Here is a 26,019-nt window from a genome sequence, read left to right on the forward strand (position 1 = left end):
CTTTGTTCTGCTCTCCACCCTTTCCGGCTGAACACCTTGCTCCAACCCCCTTTCTCTGTTCTCTCCTAATCCTGCTCCCTCCGAGAGGCTGACGACTCCACCCCCTTTTCTCCGTTCCAGCTGAGACGCCTCTTGCTGCGTCTGTCTTCCACTGGGCTCCTCTCCGCTTCTCCCTTCTCCTCCCTTTTGCTTGATTAAGGTAACCCCCTTTTGAGAATCCTCTGACTCGCTGCTCAGACTCGTGGATTCCCTTAGAATTCCGTCATCTTCTTCCTCATCCTTCTGCCCCTCCTCCCACTCGCTCTCCGTCTCCTCTGTCATCTCCTCCTCTCTCCCAGAAACCCTGACACCAGGCCTTTGGTTATGTTCATTTTGTGGCCTTTAAAATGTGTTTGTGGGAAGTGGGGTTATTTTGTTTGATGTGTTTTGTGTTCTCATTTTTTATTCTTACGTTATGAGCTGCCCTGTGATCTCTGGATTAAGGGTGGTCTACAAATTTTAATAATAACAAGTTGGAAAAAATAAGAATCTGAGACGGCATCTAATCAGCTCCAGCCTACATTTGACACACTGCAAGTGTGAAAACTTGAAGACTTTCTTCCAACCTCTTCCAATTAAGTGTGGAGCAGGAAGGAGGAGATGCAATATTTCAAAGCTGGCAATTATGTCTATCCCTGTCCACTCAACGTGTAGATCTTAGATTTAGACGTGTCTGACTCTCCGTGACCCCATGGACCAGAGCAAGCCAGGCACTCCTGTCTTCCACTGCCTCCCGCAGCTTGGTCAAACTCAGGCTGGTAGCTTTGAGAACACTATCCAACTATCTCGTCCTCTGTCGTCCCCTTCTCCTTGTGCCCTCAATCTTTCCCAACATCAGGGTCTTTTCCAGGGAGTCCTCTCTTCTCATGAGGTGGCCAAAGTATTGGAGCCTCAGCTTCAGGATCTGTCCTTCCAGTGAGCGTTCAGGGCTAATTTCCATCAGAATGGATAGGTTTGATCTTCTTGCAGTCCATGGGACTCTCAAGAGTCTCCTCCAGCACCATAATTCAAAAGCATCAATTCTTCGGCGATCAGCCTTCCTGATGGTCTAGCTCTCACTTCCATACATCACTACTGGGAAAACCATAGCTTTTACTATACGGATTTTTGTTGGCAAGGTGATGTCTCTACTTTTTAAGATGCTGTCTAGGTTTGTCATTGCTTTTCTCCCAAGAAGCAGGCATCTTTTAATTTCGTGGCTGCTATCACCATCAAGGAGAGGGGTAGCAGGAGCAAATGTAAGTTGCCTGCAAAAAAGGCAGGGGGAAGAGAAATTGTCAGAATTCCTGCTGAGGGAACAAGGCTGTTGCAACTTGCTAAATGTATAAGGTGGCAGAGTGGTCTTTTCTGCATTTTTTGAAAAAAAAACTCCTTCTGCCCACATGCACCGCAGGGCAGGCTCTTCTCAGAAAGGAAACATGCTGGTGGCAAGCAGCAATTTACAAGAATGCAAGGACCCTGTATGCTCCTCCTGAAGATACCAACACAATGTGTATATATGCCAACTGTAGACTTGCTATTTTGTGGAGCAAATTGTGCCTGTTGCCAGCTTGACGTTCCTCACCTACCCAGATGTTTGTGGTGTCAACATGTTGCAGGGTGAGCGTTTGGCATGCTGAAAATAAGAGCAGATGTACCGTTCGATTTAGGGAGTAAAGGGATTTAAAAAATTCATTGCAAAAAAACCAGGGGGTAGGAAGAAACATGCTTTCCTCATGGGGTTCTTTGTGTTAAAAAGGTCATTTGTCAGCTGCTAATGTTGCTTGCATCTGATTCTTCTTTACTTCTTGGGCTAGATTTTGCTGCTAGACTTGTTAGCGTTCCTTTATTGCTTAAATCTGTTGCTTTACTGTGTTTATTTTTCAACATCTGCACACAACTCTTGACACTTCCCCTTTTTGCCGAATAGCAGGACATAAACCTTTTGTATTAAAACACAGTACCAAAAGAAACAGTTTGTTCTCTATTTCCGAAACTTAAGTGACTGATTAAGAAGTGCTTGGAAATGATGTACAAGCAGTAAACGAAACTGCAAGAACCACATACAGTGCTACCTCGGGTTACATATGCTTCAGGTTACATACGCTTCAGGTTACAGACTCCGCTAACCCAGAAATAGTACCTTGGGTTAAGAACTTTGCTTCAGGATGAGAAAAGAAACAGCGCGGTGGTGGCGCAGTTGCAGCGGGAGGCCCCATTAGCTAAAGTGGTGCTTCAGGTTAAGAACAGTTTCAGGTTAAGAGCGGACCTCCGGAATGAATTAAGTACTTAACCCGAGGTACCACTGTAATGAGAAGCTGCCTTAGGCCCGGTCAAGACTATGAGCTCGTCTAGGTCACTATTGTCTTTTTAGGATGGCTGTAGCTCTCCACGTTCTGTGGCATCACCTCTGTCCAGACTTTTGAAACTGGAGGTGCCAAGAATTGAACTCTAGGCCCCCCACAACATAAAACACAAGTACAATCACTTTGCCGTCCTTTCCCGAAGGTGGTGGCAACCATAGCATATTTAAACAGAGCATGTTGTTCCACCCTTAAAAAAAAAAGTTATCTATTTGTAAGATTTCTTACCCTCTTAGGTTGGGTGTAAGAATACAGTGTTAGATTTCCGACAATCTTTTAAAAGTGGGAGGGGACGGTTGGTATGACCCCCCCCCCCCGGTGATTTTAAAAATTGTTTTTATTATGTATAATGCTATGTAAACTATGTTTTTAATGTTGTGCACCGCCCTGCGATCTTTGGATAAAAGGTGGTATAGAAATTGAACAAAAATAATAAAGTCACGGTTAAAAACTTGAGCTTATTGTTTTTGGCGAAGGAGGTGTCTCGCCATTGGACAAGGTAGATGTTCATCCATGATGTTGGAAATTTATGGAATATTTTGTGGTGAGTTACTGGATGCAGTAATTGGTGCCCCCCTACAGTTAAGGTAGTCTTTAAAAAAATAAATAAAAGCGCGATTCATTAATATGCAGCGGATCACAAATAGTTGCATTTTTAGTTTTCAAGTTCCGATTGCCTCGGGGAAATCACAGACATTAATTTGCAGTCGTAAAGATTAAACAGGTAAAGTCAGCGAGTAATGCTAATGTGTAGCGTAATTTCTTATTGCCTGCCTGCCTTTTGTGTATTGCTTTCGCTGTTCTCGGAAGATTCAGCACCGATGGTTGCATTCTGTAATAAACCAGCGTCAAACGTTCAAATTGGATGGGGGAGGAAGACAATAACAAAAGGAGGGGCTAAGGCAGGGGTCAGCAAACTTTTTCAGCGGGGGGCCGGTCCACTGTCCCTCAGACCTTGTGGTGGGCTGGACTATATTTTGAAAAAAAAAAAAAATGAGCGAATTCCTATGCCCCACAAATAACCCAGGGATGCATTTTAAATAAAAAGACACATTCTACTGATGTAAAAACACGCTGATTCCCGACCATCCTTGGGCCGGATTGAGAAGGCGATTGGGCCCGATCTGGACCCTGGGCCTTAGTTTGCCTACCCGTGGGCTAAGATATAAAGAAAGCACAGTCCAAATGGCAGCAATCAGAGTTCCAGATTTCTGTGTAGAACCGTTTGAGTCAAAAGGCTTGACACCCATATGTCAGGAGTGCTCTGATGATGTTTCCTGCTTGGCAGGGGGTTGGACTCGATGGCCCTTGTGGTCTCTTCCAACTCTATGATTCTATGAAAAGAGTTTGACTCTCCAGTGTTGAGCTATAGGAAATGGATGGGGTGGGGGTCCAAAGAATCTAGTCCAGCAACAGCAGATTAAGGTTGCAATGCTAACTCTTATTTACCCAGGAGCAAACCATGCTGGATTCAATGGACTGACCTCTGAGTAAGGCACAGTAAGGTTTTCATTCCAAGGGAGCGATCATAGGCATGCGAAGCCAGCATAAATTCCGCTGTCTTAAGTTAAGCCAAGTGGGACGTGGGTGGTGCTGTGGTCTAAACCACTGAGCCTAGGGCTTGCCGATCGGAAAGTTAGCGGTTCGAATCCCCGCAACAGGGTGAGCTCCTGTTGCTGGGTCCCAGCTCCTGCCAACCTAGCAGTTTGAGAGCACGTCAAAGTGCAAGGAGATAAATAGGTACCACTCTGGCAGGAAGGTAAACGGCGTTTCTGTGCGCTGCTCTGGTTCGCCAGAAGCGGCTTAGTCATGCTGGCCACATGACCCGGAAAAACTGTCCGCAGACAAACGTCGGCTCCTTGGCCAGTAAAGCGAGATGAGCGCCGCAACCCCAGAGTCATTCGCGACTGGACTTAACTGTCAGGGGGTCCTTTACCTTTACCTTTTTAAAGTTAAGCCAGCGTAAAGTGTGCCAGATCCAAACTCTGTTCAGGACTGGGGCAATTGCTGGCCAGGCCAGCCTAACCCTGGCAAAAGGGAAAGCCATTTCCTTGGTGGGTCTTTGACTGCAGGCTTTTACTGCCACCCCCCAGGGCAGAAGGATATGTTGATCTCAAGAAATGTAGGGTGTTGAAGGCTACCTGCTGTAGGTGACTACAGTTTGTTCACTGGGAGGTCACCTTCCCATCCCCGCCCCGTCTCCATTTGCAAATTGTGAATGTTCCACTTCACACCAGGGTCATGCTCTTGAGGCCCATCGTCTCTGCGAGGAATTTTGCTTTGAGCTTGGAGAAAGCCCTGGGAAGGTTGGCTTCCGCAACAGCGTGAGCCTGCAGAGCAAGGACGAAGGACCTTGTGGCGCTACAGATGTTGATGCTGGCGGTGGCTATATTTATATATGCTGCCCTTTCTCTCGCGGAGCACAAGGCAGCACACATAATTCATGTACTGCGTTGACACATAATGCAAGAATGATAATTAAATGCCGCCCGTTATAACAGCTAAGCTAACAGCAAAAGCCAGCAGTGACTCCCTAGGCTAGTAAGGCCCTTCAGTCTACAGCAGGGTTTTGTGGGAATTGTAGTCCCAAAATAGCTGGAGACCCAAGTTTGGGAAACACTGGTCTACATGATGCACAGAAATTCTGGGGGAATAGGCATGCCTTTAATTGCCACCTAGCTGGGGGGAAAAACTACCTATTGTTGGGCTTTTACATCCAAAACGACTGATAGGGATGATGGGAGTTGTAGTTCCGCAACCCCTGTCCCTGCTCTAAAGTGTCCCCTCCCAGTCTTTGGGGATGCCTTTTGATTCTAGGAATTGTTTGTATATATCCACCCTGCCACCCCCTCCCTCCTGCCATTCTTTTTTCTTTTCTTTCCAGTTGTAGGGAGGGGTAGAGATCTTCATGCTCGTGTTTCCAAACATCTGGGTTACATTTATGCTGGTTTTGAATGTAGGTCAGTCTTCATGTGTCGCAAAGCCTTGAATGCACAGCAAGAAAAATTAGAGGGAGCCTCTTGGCTTGCCTCCTTGGCCTGTTCTATGGGGGGAAACAGTCGCTTGGGATTGGAAGCAGGGAGTTTTGCTTTGGTCTGCTCTCGGCACACCTGCGTCGCTGCTGGTCATGGGTGGGCGTGAACAACCTGTATCTTCCTCCATCCCAATGATGGCTTTCGTAAATGCTTCATTGCAACTTAACACTGCTGTTTGGGGCCAGGTTCCCAAGGCCTCGTTCAGGGTGCGTAGCAGCCTGGAGGACATAAGAACATTGGGAGACCACTGGAAAGTGTGCACATTTTATGTGGCAGGGGTGTGGCCATTCAGCTGTTGCTGGACTCCCACCTGCCAGGAGCCCCATCCATGATCCAGAGGGCCAGTGATTCACCCATTCCTACTCTCTGGTTTCCCTAGCCCCCAATCCTGCCTCGTTACCTCCCCACCCACTTCTGATTTTGTGCTGTGTGACATCTGCTGATGGGAGTCACGGGGGTGATGTGTAGCCTTTACCTATGTTTTAGGCCACCCATTGGAATTAATGGGCACATTCATTATTTTCAATGGGTCTACTATGAATATGGGGACACGGGTGGTGCTGTGAGTTAAACCACAGAGCCTAGGACTTGCCGATCAGAAGGTCGGCAGTTCGAATCTCCGCGACGGGGTGAGCTCCCGTTGCTTGGTCCCTGCTCCTGCCAACCTAGCAGTTCGAAAGCATGCCAGTGCAAGCAGGTAAATAGGTACCACTCTGGCAGGAAGGTAAATGGCATTTCCGTGTGCTGCTCTGGTTCGCCAGAAGCGGCTTAGTCATGCTGGCCACATGACCTGGAAGCTGTACGCTGGCTCCCTCTGCCAATAAAGCGAGATGAGTGCCACAACACCAGAGTCGGCCACGACTGGACTTAACTGTCAGGGGTCCCTTTACTATGAATATGGCTAATGTTGGATAATTCACAGGGTTTGAGTCTCTTTGTTGTCCCCCTTTCACTCAAACAGAGAAAACATGTAAAATAGAAAATAGCTTATTTTGCAAAATGAGGGGGAAATAAGCCCATTTGCCTTGATTGGCTTAACTAATTTAACTGTTTTGGGAAGTTTTAAATGTTTGATGTATTTATCATGTTTTTAATACTTTATTGGGAGCCGCCCAGAGTGGCTGGGGAAACCCAACCAGATGGGCAGGGTATAAAATTATTATTATTAATAATAACAACAACAATGTTTTAAGCAATGTCACATGGATGCCTAATTTACTCCTTTTCCGACGCTGCTACCATCGCTAACCTTGCATGCTACGTACTTTTCCTCCTAACTAATACCCAAATGAAAAACATGGAAGCCCCGCACATCCGGGCCCTCGCCACACTGTCCCTGATACACAGACAACACTTTAGACCGTCACACAGTCATATATTTGTGCTAAAGAGCTTATTCAGTTGAACACACTTGGAAATTCTCCTCCAAAAAAGCAATAACAACAGCAACACATCTGGCTGGTTTTCCCCAACCACCATCTTCAAAATTAAAACCACCCCCATTAAAATACATTTTAATGTATTTTTTTACCTTTGTTGGAAGCCGCCCAGAGTGGCTGGGGAAGCCCAGACAGATGGGCGGGATATGTATGTATGTATGTATGTATGTATGTATAAATAAATATTATTATTATTTGTGCTGATCATGAGGAGGTGTGAAGAGCTGTCCTTATGCCTGCTAGACATTGGGGTAGGACTTGCATACCAGTTCCCTGCCTCCATTCCTGGTTATACAGCAGGAGTGTTGTGCCCAGGCAAATGCCGGAACAAGACTAGTATCTCAAGGAAAATGCCTTAAGGTGACGGCTGGACCCTGGCATCATTGTGGGGGGTCAGTGGCACCTGTGGTGGGCCGTCTGAGAAGGATCGCTTTCTTTGTATCAAGCACATGTTTACTAAGCCAACACCCTCTATATTAAATAGTCCTTGCATTCAATGCCTGCCCGCGAATTAAGAGTATCAGTGGAAGCCGTGTTCTGAATATCCCCACAGCCCCCTACTCTTCGGAAGTTAGGTAGGAGCCTCTTCTCTCATGTTGTCTCAGTCCTGGAGCACCTCGCCCAACAGTCTCCTGCTTCTAAAATATCTTCCGGACGCCTGCTGAAAGCTGACCTATTCTCTCGAGATTTTGGTGGGATGCAATTGTGCAACTGCTTGGGTTTCCCCCCCCCCTATTGCTAACTTTGATACTGACAGCATTGTGGGTTTCCTGCTTTGTTTCATTTTGCGTTTGCTGCATTTTATATTGGTACGTTAAGCCGCCTTGGAAACTCTTGGTGCGAAGACGTAGCTGCAACAAATGCACGCACATGGCAGGGTGGCAGCCTCGCTTGCGGGAAGTTGTTTTTGGGTAGGTTGCATCCTTCCACGTTTTTCCTCTTAATGGTGGTCCCCAGGCACTTGCAGCAACTGCATCAAGCAGCAGGGTTGCTAAAAGGGGCATTAGATCTTGCATTCGGAGGGAGACTTGTGGGGTTTGTGGGTTCTGATTTAGGGACCTGGTGTGGTGGGTGCCCTTTGCAAAGCAGCACAAGCCTGGACCCAGGGCTTTCCAGGTCTGGGAGAGGCTGTGTCACTTAGTTGTGACACTGCTAAATATCCCCCCCCACTTTGTTTTCCTTCCCCCGCCCCATCCCGCAGTGCAGCAGTGTGAGGGCCAAGTGTTGCCACCTTGCTGCTTTTTAGCCCCATCTCTGATCTTGCAATGCATCTATTCTAAATGTGTTAACATACAATAACTAACTTTTGCCTCCTTGGAAACATAACAACAGCTCACCCTCTCTACAAATCCAGCAGGGAGAAATTCCAGGCTTTTCCCCTTTAGAAAATCTCCTGAGCAATCCACTGTCGTATTATGATGTGTTAACATCCCTTTTGGTTTTTAAATAGTAAACCTTCCCTCCCCCTTTTCTTTTCCAGTACCATCTTCCTGTGACGGGAGGCTCCTAACAGGACACCTTCCACCCATCAATGCACTGCCAATGGTAAGTTCAGGGAAGCCCCCGTTGCAAAAGTTTATTGTGTTGTGATGTGGCCTTTACACAAAACCTTCTGCCTGCAGAAGAAGAGGCAAGCAGACGGGCTCCTAGGCTCAGGAATTCTTTTTTCTATAAAAGCATCCTATTATTTTTGCATACGTGGAGGTCAGTTTCTCCATCTGACAGTAACTGCGTCTGTTTTGACAGCTACATTTGATGATACTTGTGCAATTGGTATCACAAAATTCTTCCCTGGCTAGGCTTGAGCATCACTCCTTCTCACAGCGAACTCAGGTGACAACAGAAACGTGGTCTTTGAGAAATGGGAGGGGAAGGTATTGGCATACTCTGGGGATTACCTCCCTAATAATAATAATAATATCCCCAAAACGTGAGGATGTGTGTACGGCAGGGACATCTTAGCTCCAGAATGCTGTTGGTTGGCCGAGAAAACTGGAGGAAGTGAAGAAATGGGGGGAAGAGTGGGAGAAGAAGAATGGAATGAGCATTGTCCCAGTATAACAGTTTCCATACCTTCGCCAGTGTGATAAACTCATAAATGACTTCCTAGGTGGGTCTTCCTATTGCCCTTTAGCGCTGAAATGGGCAGAGTTGACTTTCCCTGTCTTGAGTAGAGATTCTGGGATCTATGCTTTTGTGCCAACTTTGTATTTACATGAGTTGGCATGAGAAATCGTCAACGATTCGCCGCTTGTGAATATTGGAATCCACCATGGGGTTTTGAACTGGGTTTTTAAATCACATTTCATAGGATTTTGCTTACATGAGCAAAAGAAGCACAAAACACGTACACAAGGAAAATCACAGAATTGGGGTGTGGGAGAAGGCCAATGTTGACAAACTGATGGTACTTCCAAGCATATGGGAGACCTGATGTTTTTAATCTTTGGATGAGAGTCCCATCAGTTCCGCAGCTTCTGGAGGGACAAGTTTTGGCCTCTCGCGTTTCCCTATTTAAACAGAATTCAAAGTCCTGTCCTATGTACCTAGGCCAGGCTTCCTCAACCTCAGCCCTCCAGATGTTTTTGGCCTACAACTCCCATGATCCCTAGCTAGCAGGACCAGTGGTCAGGGATGATGGGCATTGTAGTCTCAAAACATCTGGAGGGCCGAGGATGAGGAAGCCTGACCTAGGCTCTTGGATGCAAGTCCCATTCAACTCCCATTGCTTAATTTCAGGTGCCTGCGCTGAAAAACCTAAATGATGACAAGGTCATCATCGTCATCGTCATACACTTAAGTGTAGCATAAGCCCCGTGCAGATATTCAAACTGTATTCAAGGAGTTCTGAGCAGCTGCATAGAGTTCTGCTTTCCATAACATACAGCTACTGTTCAGAAGAGACCTCTGATTTGGGTTCCCCATTGCAGCAAGGCTAATAGTGTGGGTGGCTGAAAAATTCTCATTCTAAGCAGTGTGTGGGTTTGGACACAAGACTGAGAACTTTCCAGTCCTTCCTTGTAGCATTCTTCTGCTCTTTTTTAATTTTTTTAATTGTTTGATTTCTCGCCTGTTGCTTTCTCCAGCAGAATACAACCCCTTCCCTATATTACTTCATGCTTGCGTACTGTGACTTAGCCAAGATTGAAATACTGTTCTGCATTATTGCCTCTCTTAAAAAACATGACTCATTGCATATTAAACTACTCCCAACACTTCATTAATTTTTAAAATACCAGGAAGAGGCTGTTTGAAGTCTTACTGCGTTTTCTCCTAATTTTCCCCCTACAGGTTGTGCCAGAAAATAAGTATTTGTAGTGTCTTGTGGGCCTGTTACTCGGTGTAGTGATAACTGATTCATAATTACTGCTTGGAGCAGGAGGAGAGAGAGGACTTTTAACTTTTCTTTTTCAGTCTTTCGGTAGAAAGAGCCTGGCTGTGGGGGAGAAAATATAGTGGCTGCTCCTTTATGATTCCACGTATCCTTCCTTATGGAGCATAAACTCCAGCTTAAGCTCCTGTTTACCGAGCCAGTGCCAGAAACGGGGGCCGGGGGCATTGTAAAACCTCCTCTGGCTCCTAAAGAGCCCAGCATTGGCCTCTTGTCTTTAAGTACCCACTTCCCTTCCCCGGATTGGCCCATCAGAAATCTATCATTGCTTTTAGTGATCCGTTTTTGCTGCTTCCATTGCTATCGACGCAGAGCCCAGAAGGGTCCATTCCTCTGCTCAGTCTCACCGCAGATACTGGCATTAGGCATGTGTTGGAAATACTGTTTTGGGGGTGCGGGAAGACGGAAGAGCACTATAGACGTTAACTGTTAAATGGGGATTAATAAGGAGGCATGCAGGAAAGTTCTTCGTTCTTGCGGTGTTTTTATTTTTGCAAGACAGGCAAACGCGCCTATGGTTGTATTTTGTATATAGTGCTATGAGAATGCTGTTTTGTGTTGCGTCAACAGAAGACCGCCTTCCTAACCTTTTCATGCCATTTGGCTGCTTGCTTAATGGCTGACGGTAGTAATAATGGTAGCAATATTTTTAGCCCCTTTTATCCCACGACTCCCTTATGCTTAGGGGAGTGCACACGGTGTTCGCACTGTGGGTTTTTGTCGGTGCAACACCTCTTGAGACGTAAGTTAGGCTGTGAATGGCCATTGCTGCAGTAGGCAGCTTCATGGCTGTGTGAGGGTTTGACGCAGGAGCTCCCTAGTTCCAGGTGGGACACTGTAACCACTAGGCCATGCTGGATTCCTCCAACCTACCAGTATGGTGGCGGCAGAGAGAACAGCAGCACAGATACAGTGGTACCTTGGTTTTCAAACGTAATCTGTTCCGGAAGACTGTCCGGCTTCCGAAACGTTTGAAAACCGAGGCGCAAAGGGAGAAAATAAAAAAAAACTCAGCAGAAGCCGTTCGACTTCCGAGGCGCGTTTGAAAACGGAACTATTTACTTCCAGATTTTTGGCGTTCAAAAACCGCAACGTCCGACTCCAAGACGCTTGAAAACCGTGGGACCACTGTATGTCCAGTATAAGAGAGAATTGAGTTATGTCGTGAATAGCAATGTGTACGTACGCTGTGTAAAAAATATTGCGATGGAAAAAAGTGAGGTTCTCCTGCAATTCCTGCTGCCCCTTTGCTGTGCATTATAAAATAACAACTGTAACAATATGTTAAAGGTAAGTTTATCAGTTTTAGACCCCCTAAGCAGTAGCGGTTGGCAGGACATTACCCCGTTCGCCTCTGCATATTTCCATCCTGGTTTCAGATGCTGTGATGTATCGGTATATATTGCGATGTTTAGCCGGCGATACATCATGATGCTGGAAACCAGACATTGCTCAGCCACTGACAGCCATGGCTTCCTGTTAATTTCTCTAAGCCAATTTCTCGAGAGCCAGTGTGGTGTAGTGGTTAAGAGGGGTAGTCTCGTAATCTGGAGAACCGGGTTCGAGTCTCCGCTCCTCCACATGCAGCTGCTGGGTGACCTTGGGCCAGTCACACTTCTTTGAAGTCTCTCAGCCCCACTCACCTCACAGAGTGTTTGTTGTGGGGGAGGAAGGGAAAGGAGAATGTTAGCCGCTTTGAGACTCCTTAAAGGGAGTGAAAGGCGGGATATCAAATCCAAACTACTACTACTACTACTACTACTACTACTACTACTACTCTTCTTCTTCTTCTTCTTCTTCTTCTTCTTCTTCTTCTTCTTCTTCTTCTTCTTCTTCTTCTTCTTCTTCTTCTTCTTCTTTTAAAGCCATCAGAGTTGGTGGCCGTCGTTATATCTTGTAGCAGATTCCAGAGCTTAACTATCCCCTATGTGAATAAACACTTTATTTTGCTGGTCCCGAATCGTCAAACGTTCATCTTGATGGCACAAGACCCTCACCCCCACCCCCTCCCAGTTCTAGTGTTATGAGAGAAGGAGCAGTGGATGCTGTTCTAACGGACTCTCAAAGGTTGCGGACCTGATTCCCATGCTAACCCCCCCACCCAAACTTTAAAAAGCTGCCCCTCTGAAAGGAAGGATGCAAATGTCCTCTCTGTTGACGCCTGCTTTGCCCAGCAGCTGAGCCCTTCTCTTGAGTTCCTAGGCTGAATAAAGCTCTGCCACCAATAAATATGGAGGTGACTTGGTTGCAAGGCTTTAGCCTACATAAGCCATCCATATGTACTGCAGAGGGGCTCCTTTTCGCCTCCTCACATCTTGCAAAAATCTGTCATGGATGCAATATTCCGGCACAGCGGTGTGTTTGCGGTTTGCTGTTCCCCCACGAGCAGATGGGGAATCCCCATAAAATCCCCCAACATTTCTCGGTTTGCAGTTTTAGTATTTTAAAGACCACTAAAGCTTTGTATACGTACAAGCTGCTGAGAAGAGAAAGAAAGAAAAGATGATGACCCAAAGATAGCAGTGCTGGATCAAATGGAAGAATGACAGTCCAGTATTCTGCCGACCAGATGCCGCTGTTTAGACGCAAAACCTTCTGGCTGGTTTTGGCAGTAATGTGCATAAAGCATTGTGTGATATTTAGAGGCATGGTTTCTGCCCAAAAACAGCAGCCTTGCATCTCCTATGCCTCTTCCTTTCCCTTCCAACAGTCTCAGTTGGTAGAGCATGAGACTCTTATTCTCAGGGCTATGCGTTCGAGCCCCATGGTAAGTATAAGATTCCTGCACTGCCGGGGGTTGGACCAGATGATCCTTGTGGCCCCTAACCACTCCACAATTCTGTGATTCTGTGCAAAAATGTGGTGTCGTTGGCTTGTGACTTTATTGGATGAAGCACAGCGGCCATGCGACATTGCCTGTTGAGTTTGCACCACTAGGTGCTACCAGGGTCAGAAGAGGAGCTGTTGTGAGTCTGCTGTACTTTAGCAGTTGCTGCAAGCCTCATAGCAGCCTTGCCCCTCGTTTACCAACGCCACTGGTAAAATTATGTTTCCTTTGTGGTTTTGAAATACAGCTAAGGAAACCAAGCTAAGGTGATTAAGAAATTCCTCCCTCGCTTCTGAGTTCTTAATTTCCAGGCCTTTATACTGAAGATGGTTTGGACATAATGCTAAATGATAGTTGAGCATCACAAGGAGGGCACCTGAGCAAGCCTTGAGCTGGAATCCTCACCCCACAGTCTCCTCCAAGGCCATGAGAATTAATTCCACACAATTAAGTGCCCCTGAACCCACATAAACTGTGGTTAGTCTTAGCTACGGTTTACTGAAACGAGCCAGCTTCCAACAGTTTATGAAGCTGAGTTGTTTCACTAAACCATAGTTAAGATGAGTCATGGTTTTAGGATTCCTGCAAGAAGGAATGGCTGTGACGGAAAACAGGAACGAGTGATTCCAAACTCTGCTTGCAGCCACACTAGAGAAAGGGAGGGGCAGGTTGGATTCGATGACCCTTAGGAGCCCTTCCAACTCTCCCAACTCTGTGATTCTATGCGGTAAATGGACTGATTGACTTGCTCCGTTATAACAGCAGTTTTGTGCCTTTGTGCATAAAATTCAAGCATGAAGCTGGTTAATGTAGGTGGCAGAATCATGTGAAAAACAGCAACAGATATTTTGTAATGGAAAGGTCTGGAGCATAAAGGCAATGAGTCATGTGCACCGAAGAATGACTGCGAGAGTGAGGTCGGTGCGCATAGCAATTCAGAGCACGCATATGTGGTTATTGCTGCTCTGAACATAATAGTGTTGAATGCTAAAGTTCAGGAGGGGGTAGGCGAAACCAATCAATTCCGTAGGCAGTGGGGCTAGAACATTGGGATCCCACTCACTGGAGCAACTTTATTACGTTTGCCTACAGCAGAAGCTACACGGTGCATAATACGCAGCCTCAAGAATCCTGGTGCAGGATTCTTATTAAGTTATTATTTATTCCAGCGTTTGGGCTCTTGTTTGTAAGATGTCAATTTGTATTGCCCATTTGACAGAGATTGTAGACTGGACTCTCTTTCTCTCTTTCTCTCTAGCAATTCTTAGGGTAGGGTACACAAAAAGGTAGTCTGGAATGTAAAATTAATATTTCATAGAGTGCAGTATCAGCTCTCATTTAAAGAAAAAGGGTTTTGAGGTTTCAACCATGGTGTGGCTAAAAGTTCACAAAATGCACAAAGGAGAAGAGAGCATCATTTAGATTGTGATTGCTTGAAGCTCATCCCTAGAGAAGCAGCCAATGAAATGCAACAGAATTGAGCCATGACTTCTATTTATGCAACTGTATACCGTACAAGAAATGTCATTGAATGGCTGCAGACCGAGATCAATAACATGGGACCGTAGCTCCATAATAGGCAAAGGAGCAAGCTCAAAACACAAGCTGAAAATACACATTTGGAAGAGAATGTGGAGCTTGCAAAATAACTTCCACGGTTCCTCGTTCGGCTTGATCTTTTTCAAATGTTAAAGATAGAAAAAATTCTTGAGGCTCAAGCAATTAAATGCTTGAGTGCAATTTCCTGAAAAATCGTCGAAATGATTCCAGATGACTTTGGGCATCACTTTTAACTTGTTCCTTGCTCTTTGGGGTAATGTGTGGGAGTCATGCCTGTTTCATTCTCCAGAGCCGGACGGATTTCATGAATCATACCTCCACTGTTTTTTGATCAGCCTGGATCAGTTGGTTAGAGAGTGGTGCTGATAATGCTAAGGTTGCGAGTTCGATCCCTGCATGGGACAGCTGCATATTTCTGCATTGTAGGGGGTTGGACTAGATGATCCTTGGGGTCCCTTCCAACTCTACAATTCTGTGATTGATGATAGGGCTTTAACTTCCTGTGTTGCCCCTTGCATCTCCCCAAAACCAGCAAGACCATATTGTATGACGTGAGATAGAAAGCTTCACAGACTAAATCTTTACCGCAAAGTGAGGGAAACGTATGCAAATTTGCACACCTTATTTGCACAATTTATACAGGTGGTAGAGTTTTGTGCGCCTTGGTGCAAAGTTGGCATTAGTGAGGAGCGCACATAACCCCGGCTATAAACTGGAATCGCCGTTGCCTGCAGGGCTCCTGGTCACATTTCAAAAGTCTTCCAAGATTGGCAAGCCCAAAGGGCAAATGGGAGATGTTGGGTATCACCCGCCATTCATAGGGTGTAAGGGGTGGACAGCTGAAGAACCTGCTGCTGTCGCCCGATGGCTGCCTCAGTCGGGATTCCAGGAGGAAGGGGAATCTGAAGTGCTATAGTGCTTAGTGGCATGCATTTGTAATAAACACTCTGAAATAGACTTTGCTCCGATGTGTTGATTGGATGAAAACGATGGCAAACATGCTGGTGCATCAAGTATGACAGGCAGATACCCTCCCTTGTAATCCTTTCCCATCCATCCATCCATCCATCCATAGAATTGTAGAGTTTGAAGGGACCATGAGAATCTTCTAGTCCAGCCCCTCCGCAATACAGATATCCTTTGCCCAATGTGGGGTTCGAACCCATCACCCAGAGATTAACAGTCTCATTCTCTGTACCAGGGGTAGGCAACCTAAGGCCTGGGGGCCGGATCCAGCCCCAATCGCCTTCTAAAACTGGTCCTCGGATGGTCCGGAAATCAGTGTGTTTTTACATGAGTAGAATGTGTCCTTTTATTTAAAATGCATCTCTGGGTTATTTGTGGGGCATAGGAATTCTTTCATCCCCCCCCGCCCCCCCCAAATATATAGTCCGGCCCACCACATGGTCTGAGGGACAGTGAACCGGCCCATGGCTGAAGAAGGTTGCTGACTCCTGCTCTATTCTATATATATATGGAGAGAGCAAGCATGCACAATATACAGAGATCTTTAAGAATACAGTTGCAAACTACAGTGGTACCTCAGGTTACATACACCTCAGGTTACATACACTTCAGGTTAAAAACTCCGCTAACCCAGAAATAGTGCTTCAGGTTAAGAACTTTGCTTCAGGATGAGAACAGAAATCGGGTTCCGGCGGCGTGGCAGCAGCAGGAGGCCCCATTAGCTAAAGTGGTGCTTCAAGTTAAGAACAGTTTCAGGTTAAGTACGAACCTCCGGAACGAATTAAGTACTTAACCTGAGGTACCACTGCATGGGTAGGCTCCATCCACAATGTGTTTTTTGTCCCATATCTTTTCCGAAATATTTGTAGGGGAAAGTTGCAACTTCCTAACGTGTTCCTTCTCACAAACGCTCTCTTCTCTCAGAAACGAGATGTGGCCAACCTTGTGTGGGAATGCAGAATGTCCCTCCCTTTCTGTCTCTCCCCCCCTTCTTTTTGGGGTGTGCGTGTGAAGCAGTCGCAAGTTTGACTGGTTGTGAACCACCGGGTTTTTTGAGTACTCGTTAAAATAATAACAATAATGCGGCAATGAAAGAAACGGCAAATAAAAACTGCCCGTGCAATTTCCTTTCATGGCAAACAACAAGGGACACATTCAGGAGTATCAGGTACATAACAGACAAATTAAAGAAGAAAATAGATGGCCAAAAGGTTAAAAGGGAATGAAAACACAAGCTTTAATAGTCACAAGATCAAATGAGGCATTAGTTAATTTTCCTCCCTTTTTTGGTGCAGTTCATCAGAAGTTCAAGCAATTCAGCTGAGCGATTGAACTGGAGCAGAGCGCTGTGCCAAAACCCCCTGATTACTGATAGCATAAACAGAGAAATAACAAACTGAACCTAACGCTCGATGTCATCTCTCACATAAGAAATGGCTTCTGGGAATGTTGGAATTCTACCCGAGTTGCGAGCGGCGACCCGCACCGCGTGCGAATGCTCACAATGGCCGCGGCCGCAAGCAACAGCTGAGAAATTATTTCTTGCTAATGAGCAATCAAGCCGGATTTAAGACTCAAATGGCTGAGGCAGGGTGTGTTGGGGGCAGCAGCAATTCACAGTTGTGGGAGGGACGGGAAAGGAAAGAGCTTGTTTACTGGAGGTATAGCTGAAAGTGATGGATCATCAGAATGGGAGAATTACTACTTCTGGCATATGCAGAGTTCAGAGACAGGGAAAAGGTATGGGTTGTGTTTAAAGTGGGGGAACGCAGTGTCCTGCCTACGGGCTTTTAAAAAATATGTGGTCAGGCTATCTGAATAAAATTGATTCCTCATTGAACTAGCCCCTCACCATATAGGTTTTTAAAGTATTTATATGCACATAGGTTTGTTGTTGTTCTTTTGAAGAGTGAATTATAGTCACCATCTACTATTTCTCCAATGAAGGAGTTTCAGGCATGCAGCTTGGTCATTTAAATTTATCTGTGAGTTTGCCTTGCAATCTGAACTACTCCGAGGGCACTATGCATGTTGGGACATGCATCTCATCCTTCTTGAATGAAGGGCTGGAAGCTGTATCTGTGCCGTCGTTATGAAAAGTGGACAGGAGGAGAAAGTGGAATGACCAAAAAGCAGTTCAGGACAGGGAACAAGAAGGTGGCCCTGGAACCCCCCTGAAGATGCTCCCTGCTTGTGTAAACAAGAGTTGAGTCAACAACGTCGAGACCATATAACACCGGTCCTGAAAGACCTACATTGGCTCCCAGTATGTTTCCCAGCACAATTCAAAGTTTTGGTGTTGACCTTTAAAGCCCTAAACAGCCTCGGCCCAGTATACCAGAAGGAGCACCTCCATCCCCATCGTTCTGCCTGGACACTGAGGTCCAGCTCCGAGGTCCTTCCGAGAAGCAAAGCTACAGGGAACCAGGCAGAGGGCCTTCTCGGTAGTGGCGCCCGCCCTGTGGAACACCCTCCCATCAGATGTCAAAGAGATAAACAACTACCTGACATTTAGAAGACATCTGAAGGCAGCCCTATTTAGGGACGTTTTTAATGTGTGGCATTTTAATGTATTTTTAATCTTTGTTGGAAGCTGCCCAGAGTGGCTGGGGAGACCCAGCCAGATGGACAGGATACAAATAATAAATTATTATTATTAGTAGCCTCCAAAAACTAGGGTTGTCGCCCACTTAACACATATTTTAGTTTATTATTCAGCTGCCTTTCAGCCTCTTACTTAATCACATTGCAGTATCTTTGCATGGTACAAAGTCTCTGGATTGGTGCCTCTTTCAACACTGAAGGAAGTCTGCAATAACTTATAATGTATGGACAAAGGCTGCCATGCTAAGTTAGAGAGAAAAGCCATCACCCGTCATTTCCTTTTCCAAAAACAGCCTACAAATTTTTAAAAGGGAAGCTGCCCTTAACATGAAATCCCTCCGATTTAACATGAAAGCAAGGCAACTAAGCAACCCTCCTAAGGGGAAATGTCACAACATTTGGGGGGATTTTTAGATTAGAGAAAAAGCGAGTTCTGTGATTCACGCAACCTGCAGTTGAACTGTGGAGTTTGCTGTCACAAGACGCAATGGCAGCCACCAGCTTGGACGGCTTTGAAAGAGGATTGGACAGATTCATGGAGGACAAAAGTCGTCAGTGGCCACTAGCCATGATGGTTAGGTTACACCTCCATTCTCACAAGAAAAATGGCTCCGTATTCCCATTTTGCTGGGAATCACGAGTGAGGACAGTGGTGTTGCGGTCAGGTCTTGCGGGCGTTGTACCAGTTATCTGGCTAGCCACTGTGAGCAGCATGCTGGTCTTGAGCCTTTGGTCTTGCAAGGGGGTGAGCGTGTGTGCCAGCTCGGACCCCTGTTACCATTCTGATCACCCTCACCCTGATCCAGGGAGGCTCCCTGCATATTTTCGAACACCGATCTCCCCCTCCACGCATGCCATGCCCCCTCCTCCCGTGTTAACACAAATTGGAAACTTTGAGAACGCATCCAACAAAATTGTCTGGCAAAGAGGGATTCAGGGCAGACAAAAATTCCTTAAATCGTGGCATAATCGCTTGAAGGAATTTGCTGTGGTAGTTTGGGGTGACAGACAGCAGTTGGGCTCGCATTAAATGGGTATTAGAGAAATTCTTGGAGGATGAGGGTCCTTGTTAGCTAAATGAATACCTGCTGGTGGTGGGGGCAGAGGGAGAAGAGTGGGTTAAGGCTGTTGTTTCTATGCCCCCCCCCCCCGTTACAAACTTCCCCAAAGGTCTGTTTGTCCACTGTGGGAAAATGCATGCGGAACTAGGTGAATATTTGATTCTTTCTTCGATGCCCCAACTGGAAGCTTATAATAAAATTTGCCTGCAATGTTTGTTTCCTGCTCTCTCTCTCCAAGAAATATATAAAGTCATTCATTTTGTTATCTTAGCAACAAAGATATAGTTATATTGCACTGATACATAGGGGATATTTTCATTAAAAAAAGAGCTTCATTTGTCTATATTTATTATGTATAACCAATTTAATTTAACCACAGAGTTATGTGCTGGAAATGGGGCTCTTGTCTTATTACCAGTCAACTTTTCTCTGCTTCTATTTCATCTGCAGTTGACATTTTGCTAGTAGGAGGCTAATTGCTAATCTAAAAGGAAATAAACCATAGATCATGCACTGGTAACAAATTGGTATTTAAGCATATGTTAGGCACTCGGCTCTTTTGCTCATTTGAGGGGCGTTCTGATTTATCTGGTTTTATGTTCTGATTTATCTGGTTTTATTTCCAAAAAAAGGTTTGATTCCCTCCCCTCCAAATAAACTTTGTTGGTATGTTGCAAATGTGCAAGTATTAGAAACGTATTCCTGTTGTCACGAAACCTGCGGTGCCAAAGGCAAGAAGCAGAATTCTCCGCAGAATCATTTTCAGATGGAAATGCCAAAGATTCAGTTTGGAGGTTTGCACTCTCCTGAGCTGAGCCCACAGCAGGTATTGAACTGGCAACTTCATAGATGCTAGACCGTGGTTCCTCCAGTGTGATCCCCACCCCCCTCATGAGTTTGGGCCAAAACAAATGAACTGTGAGAGATTTGCTGTACAAACAGCCCCAAGGCCACTGAGCAAACCTGGCTTGTTGTCGAAAGGAGACTTAGCCATGTTTCCTGCCTCCCATCAGCTGCTTCTGAGTTGGGGTTTCTCGCTGAGCAACAGAGAGACCTCTTGTTGCTGAATACCAGCCATCTTGTTCCTCCTCTGCCTTGGTATTCATTCTGAGCTGCACAGGAGCCACATACTGTATTTTTCGCTCTATAGGACGCACTTTTCCCCCTCCAAAAATTAAGGGGGAATGTGTGTGCATCCTATGGAGTGAATGCAGGCTCCTTGGCTTCAGCGATAACAACGCGAAGCCTCCGAAGCACAGAGGGAGCGCTCCCTCCGCGCTCCAGTCTTACTCTCCCGGCTTCAGCAAAAGGAACCCAAAGCCTGCGGAGCGCAGCGAGAACTCGCGCTGCTCTCCAAAGGCTTCAGAGATAGCCCGAGGGTTCAGCTTCCTTTTGCTGAAGCTGGGAGAGCAAGACTCTCCTGGCTTCAGCAGAGAGGGAGACCTGTGCAGCGCCCCTTCAGCCAAGCGGGAGGAGAAATGGAAGGGGTTCCGTTTGTCCTGCCACTTCGCTGAAGGGGCACTGAGCAGAGAGGGGGAGATTTTTTTTTCTTGTTCTCCCCCTCTAAAACAAGGTGCGTCCTATAGAGCAGCAAAAAATACGGTATGTCACAGGATGCCTTTTGCATTTCGGTGATTTGGAAGTGCTCCCGCATTTTCACTCCCACACCAGAAATCCTATTAGAAATTTTTTCAGTTTGGTTTAATATTTATATGCCACTCTCCTAACAACAATGTTGAGCTCAAAGCGGCCGGCAATAATAACAAAGCCTTTTAAAAAATCAGCAAACGAACGTTTCCAACACATAAGCACATCAGCCGGGCAGACACAATGCACCGAGCAATTAATGATGTTAAATGCAAACTTGCAATAATTTGAACATAATTCAAGCACATGGTGCCCAAGCCCAAGATCCCGTTGCGATTGTAGTGGTTAAGGGAAAGAAAAGAGTGGCTGTGAGGTTGCATCCTTCCTAAAAATTGAAAAAGACTTCATCTTCTGAGTTTCACCTGGAACTTCAGTGGCGGGCGCAACTACAGTGGTGCCTCGCAAGACGAAATTAATTCGTTCCGCAAGTCTCTTCGTCTTGCGGTTTTTTCGTCTTGCGATGCACGGTTTCCCATAGGAATGCATTGAAAATCAATTAATGCGTTCCTAGGGAAACCGCCTTCAGACCAGGTCCGGGGACAGTCTGTCCCCGGACCTCTTCCGAAGGCTGGGGGGCGGGGACAAGGGCTTTTCTTCCCACCCCCAGCATTTTAAAAAACCTGGGACAGCGGAGGACTTCTCCGCTGTCCGGGGCGATTTAAAAGCCCCTGGGAAGGCAGGCAGGGGGGACAAAGACTTTCGCCCCCCGCCCGCCTTCAGAAGGTGTTCCCGCCCCCCGCCCGGCTTCGCAGCAGCGCTACGAAGCCCGGCGGCTGGGGCAGGTGTTCCCGCCCCCCCCACCCTGCTTCGGAGCAGCGTTCCGAAGCGGGGTGGCTGGGGCAGGTGTTCCCGCCCCCCGCCCGGCTTCGCAGCAGCGTTCCGAAGCGGGGTGGCTGGGGCAGGTGTTCCCGCCCCCCCCGCCCGGCTTCGCAGCAGCGCTACGAAGCCCGGCGGCTGGGGCAGGTGTTCCCGCCCCCCACCCCGCTTCGGAGCAGCGTTCCGAAGCGGGGTGGCTGGGGCAGGTGTTCCCGCCCCCCGCCCGGCTTCGCAGCAGCGCTACGAAGCCCAGCGGCTGGGGCAGGTGTCCGGGATCTCTTTTGAAGCAAGCGGCTGCAGAGACGCGATCTCCCCGCAGCCGCTTGCTTCAAAAGAGGTCCGGGATCTCTTTTGAAGCAAGCGGCTGCGGAGAGACGCGATCTCCCCGCAGCCGCTTGCTTCAAAAGAGGTCCGGGATCTCTTTTGAAGCAAGCGGCTGCGGAGAGACGCGATCTCCCCGTAGCCGCTTGCTTCAAAAGAGGTCCGGGATCTCTTTTGAAGCAAGCGGCTGCGGAGAGAAGCGATCTCCCCGCAGCCGCTTGCTTCAAAAGAGGTCCGGGGGCAGCGGGAAGAGCTGCCCCCGGACCTCTTTTGAAGCAAGGGGCGGTGGGGAGAAGCGATCTCCCCGCCACCCCTTGCTTCAAAAGAGAAGACCCGCTGTCCCCGGGGCAAGCTTCGTTTTGCGAAGCAAGCCCATAGGGAAATTCGTCCTGCGAGGCAACTCGAAAACGAAAAAACCTTTCGTTTTGCGAGTTTTTCGTCTCGCGAGGCGTTCGTCTTGCGGGGTACCACTGTATATGGAATCCTTATGGCATTTTCTAAACCATTTTTTCCATATAACAGCAGAAATTAAGACATACAAGTTAGTTGCATGAGAACTCAGTGTAACTTAAAGAGAGAACCAGTGGTGGTGTGGGTGTAGCATTTGACTTGGGCTGGGAAAACTTAAGTTTGGACCTCCACTCAACATGAAGCTCATTGGGGTGGCCTTGGGATCAAGCCGCCATCTTTCAGCATAGCTGATCTTGTAGGATTGTCCTTTTGTACACTCCCTTCAGTGGATGGGGAAGAATATAAGAAGAGCATGCTGGATCAGGCCATTCTGTTCTCACTGTGGCTAACCATCACTCCCCGGGGGCAGGTAATATACCCAGATGTACGCCAGCGTAACACATCTTTGCCAAAGCACCCTCGAGGCTCCTTCACCTGCAGCACAGCTGATCTGCACACCCAGCTTTGCAATCCTCGGATGAAGAGCGCTGTTTAGCTATGCCCCTTGTCAGGAACCAGCTAAACATGTGCCGCTTTCAAACAAGAAGGGGGAATACGAAGAAGGAAGCAGGAGCTTTGGACACAGGAGCAATTAGAATCGTAGAACTGCAGATTTGGAAGGGACCACAAAAGTCACCTAGCCAACCCCCTGAAACTTTTGCCCGGCGTGGGGCTCAAACCTACGACCCCAAGATTAAGAGTCTCATGCTGTACTGCTTGAGCCATGCTGCCGGCCCTCTGGGTTTTGGTAGAAGGCAGGGTTTCTTTTTAACCCAAGAATTTCTCCTTTCTCTGTAAGTGGGGCTGGGCAGCGCATCAGTGTTCGAAACTCCTGTTGTCCTAGGTGCATTTTGGGACGAAATTTCATTGACGTGAGCAGCTTGTGAGCTGTGGGCACAGTACTGCACCTAAGATTTCACATTAAAGCTGCAGAGTGGAAGGAAAGGAGGGCCTTTCTCTGCCTCTCCACTTCCAGGTACTCTCTGAAGACTGGAGAAGAAACCCTCTTAAGAATATTAGGGGGATGGGCAGGAGAAGGACTAGACCAGGGGTCAGCAAACTTTTTCAGCAGGGGCCGGTCCACTGTCCCTCAGACCTTGTGGGGGGCCAGACTATATTAAAAAAAATAATGAACAAATTCCTATGCCCCACAAATAATCCAGAAATGCATTTTAAAGAAAAGCACACATTCTATTCACGTAAAAACACCAGGCAGGCCCCACAAATAACCCAGAGATGTATTTTAAATAAAAGGACACATTCTCCTCATGTAGAAACACGCTGATTCCCGGACCGTCCTCGGGCCGGATTTAGAAGGCGTTTGGGCCGCATTCAGCCCCCGGTCCATTAGTTTGGCCACTCTTGGACTAGACCATGTGAAAAACGAACATAATATTTCAGCTGCAGTTCATTCATTTTTAGCACAGTATTCTTGTTAGCCACCCTGAGCCCGGCTTTGGCTGGGGAGGGCGGGGTATAAATAAAAATTATTATTATTATTATTATTATTATTATTATTATTATTATTAAAAAGTGTGCCTAGACATTCCGCTGTTGCGCCCATATCCTAGGTTCAAGGTGCCATTTTGCTCCTAGCTTTCATATCTCAGTTTCTATCACTGCAGCCCATGCACGGCTTCCCAAGCACAGAGTGGAGATCTGTGCTGGTGCCTGCGGAGGGCGGTTTGGGCTGCGAGAGTAAAGGAAATCCTTTGGGGTTGAGCGTGCACTTAGGGGATGAGTCACAGAGGAAAGGCTGAATTCCCTTAAAAGAACATTGCAGGTTCAGATGCGCTTCCTGACAGCTATTACAGAGCAGCCTCTCGGAGCTGGCTGTGGTTGCACATTTTCACACGCTATAATTTTTGCTGTAATTAACTGGAGAAAATAACTGCTCCCTTCTTAGAAACGGAGCGCTTTCCCCAGCTGTTCCCGCATGCCACTATGTTTGTCCTTTTGGCACCAGCGTTGCGTTCTTGAGTTGCTCTGCACCCCTCCAGAACTGTTTTGTAGTGGCAGCTCTGTTGACGCAGAAGGGGCTGCCCCCTTTTGGTGTCCGCATGTGGGTGGCTTTGTTCGTTGGGTGTGCCACCTGGGCCATCTTAGATGAATAACCTTCTCCTGCAGCCGACTAAGGTGTGTTTAAGGCAGACGGATCGTTTTGCACTCTCGTTTCTTCTTGGTCTTCTGGAAATGATTATACGGATCTGTTTTCCAGTTTGTTGGGGTTTTTTTGTGTGCTTTTTCGCGGTCTAGTCTTGAGAATTCTGTAAAATGGAACACTGAATAATTAAAAGAAAAGAAAAAAATCCTTGTGGGTTCTTTTTGACATTTCCAACAGGGAATGTCAAAAAGTTTTTCCTTTTGTCTTTGAGTGGTTTATGTTCTTGGCCCAGCAGTTCCGCCCATTCCCTTTGTGTCAGCAAGGCCACAGTCTCGAGAACGGATGGCATTGTCCCTCCCTTCCAAATGAAACTGATGGAATGGAGTCTTCGGGGTGCCAGGCAAGCGTTGTGCTTCCAGTTCCAGATTTTAGCATGGAACTGTTTTATCTCCTGAGGTTCTGGGGGGTGCTGCCTGTGTGTGTGTCCTGCATCTTTGTGGTGTTTTCAGGAGAGATGCTCGTGGCATGTTGCTTGGAAGATGTTCTAGTGGCCACTTGGGTTTTTATCTCTGCTAGGGCTAGTATTTGGGATCCTCCTCCCCTTCTGGGAAGGACTTGTCTGTTTCAGGGTCAAGGCCCAGATAAGGCAGAGATCCCCCATAATTAATAATGATAATAATAAGAAGAAGAAGCTCTGGCATGCAGGAATTCTGGGACACCGCTTGGATTTTGGATGGTTGCTGGTTATGAGTCGGAACAGCGTGGAGCTGAAACTTGGTTATAACTAAGGCTTTTTCTTTCTTCTGTTTTTGTTGAGACTGCAGTGAGACCTGGACAACCGACACCCTGTGTTGTGGGTGGGTACAGTTGGTAAGCCACAGCACCCGATTGGTAGGTCCCTCGAAGCTGGGCACAATCTGGCCAATGGGACGCAGTCCAAACGGTTCAAGGGGCCTATTTATGCCCATGCATGTGACCCAGAGCTTCTTCTTTCGGCGCGTGCATTCGGAACACCTCTCCCTAATTTTAGGGCTTGTTGCGCTTGACCTTGCTATGCCGTCATGTGTTGTCTGTCGTTGGGACAGGGGTATGGCAGGAATTTTCCCCACTTGGCTGATTGGCTGTTGCCATTTAGGTTTCGTCTGCTGTGTAGCAAATCGTCACAACTTGTAAGGTTGCGGATAGGCTCTGGTTCAGGTGATAGGGATGGGAGAACGCTCTCGCCATCCCTATGTGAAGGGTATTCCGTTAAAGGAATCCAGGGACTTGATGGTTTGGTCAACCCCTGAGAGGGAGTTGTGCCCGTGCCTGAGTCCAGGGGGACATTTGGGTGGCGGAGTTAGCCCGTTCGCAGCTTTCTGCTTATTCAGGTGCTCACCCTTGGCTGACCTATGCTGGAACCCTGGGTCAGCGCTAC

At 47.0% G+C, this 26,019-nt stretch overlaps 1 protein-coding gene across 4 annotated transcripts in view; it reads left to right on the forward strand.

Moving 5' to 3' along the window:
• TBL1XR1 (TBL1X/Y related 1) overlaps positions 1–26,019 on the forward strand; it is a 170,764-nt gene that overhangs the window by 78,036 nt on the left and 66,709 nt on the right. For 3 of the 4 annotated variants that reach the window (XM_081911129.1, XM_081911126.1, XM_081911127.1), the window contains exon 2: positions 8,336–8,400. The gene's annotated coding sequence lies outside the window, so the exon portion shown is untranslated. Of the gene's footprint in view, positions 1–2,948; positions 2,969–8,335; positions 8,401–26,019 lie in introns of those variants that run through there. The other variant, XM_081911128.1, reaches the window with a different exon arrangement.

The sequence above is a fragment of the Podarcis melisellensis genome, assembly GCF_964234715.1.
Source record: "Podarcis melisellensis genome assembly, chromosome: 5".
Taxonomy (NCBI): domain Eukaryota; kingdom Metazoa; phylum Chordata; class Lepidosauria; order Squamata; family Lacertidae; genus Podarcis; species Podarcis melisellensis.